Source organism: Poecilia reticulata, unplaced genomic scaffold, assembly GCF_000633615.1.
Source record: "Poecilia reticulata strain Guanapo unplaced genomic scaffold, Guppy_female_1.0+MT scaffold_219, whole genome shotgun sequence".
NCBI classification, from domain to species: domain Eukaryota; kingdom Metazoa; phylum Chordata; class Actinopteri; order Cyprinodontiformes; family Poeciliidae; genus Poecilia; species Poecilia reticulata.
The window spans coordinates 206,661-207,548 of record NW_007615023.1 but is presented as its reverse complement, the minus strand read 5'-3'; the positions used below and the strand labels follow the sequence as shown (position 1 = coordinate 207,548).

Here is an 888-nt window from a genome sequence, read left to right as displayed (position 1 = left end):
AGAACCTGTTAGCTTACAGAACCAGTTAGCCGGTTCTGTAACGGTTCCAGAACCATTTTTTTTAACCCAAACGGCATTTTTATAAACTTTAAATGAAGCAACAAAATTATCCATCAAAAATATAAGCTAGTTGAGACTGGAGACTTTTATCGTCCAGTTTTTGCTGTAAAACAAAAAAAAAACGACAAATCATGCAAAAGGAAATTATTGAGCTCATTTTCATTTATCGTGATATTTATTGATTATTGCAACACCTTTAGTAGCTTCTCTAAGGCATCGCAATCCCCAGTCCTGCTCCTATTTCTACATTTCATTATGCGTTCACTCTGCCACCGTGTGCTTTTTCAATAATTCTTTGATATTTTCTTATTTAAGAAAAAGCTAAATACTTAAGCTAACCTAAAACTGGTACAGAATTTTAGTCGTTTGAATATAAACTGATGAAATTTGATTCGGTAACCGTCCTAATCGTTTGCACTCCTTTTCCCCCTTCCAGTCACATTTGAACAGAATCGATTGAAAAGAAAAAAAAACTGTTTCTGAATTTAAATTTGTTCCTGAATTGAATCGCTGGGTTGAAAGATTCACGTCTCTGGTTTAAAAAACAGGCAAAACAAAATACGAAATTATTCAAACTGTATTGTTTTCAAACAATAACGAACAGTTTCAATAACAAAACTGGTTTTTTTTTCCATCTATGCCAATCAAAGCTCCTCTGATCCTAGAGAAAACGTCTCCCTCATCATAATACTGCCTCCACCATGTTTTATAACCTGTTCTACAGTTTTTCTTTGACCTTTTTAACCCACTTTCAAGAGGATAAGACTTTTCCATGTGAAAACATTCAGCCAGAAAAACGGTTCCTACACTTTAACCCTGAACCAGCCA

General features: G+C 34.3%; 1 protein-coding gene across 1 annotated transcript in view; it reads right to left on the bottom strand.

Annotated features, from left to right (window-relative positions):
• The window catches only part of wdr91 (WD repeat domain 91), a 13,887-nt gene that overhangs the window by 10,139 nt on the left and 2,860 nt on the right, over window positions 1-888 (bottom strand). The window lies entirely within an intron of this gene.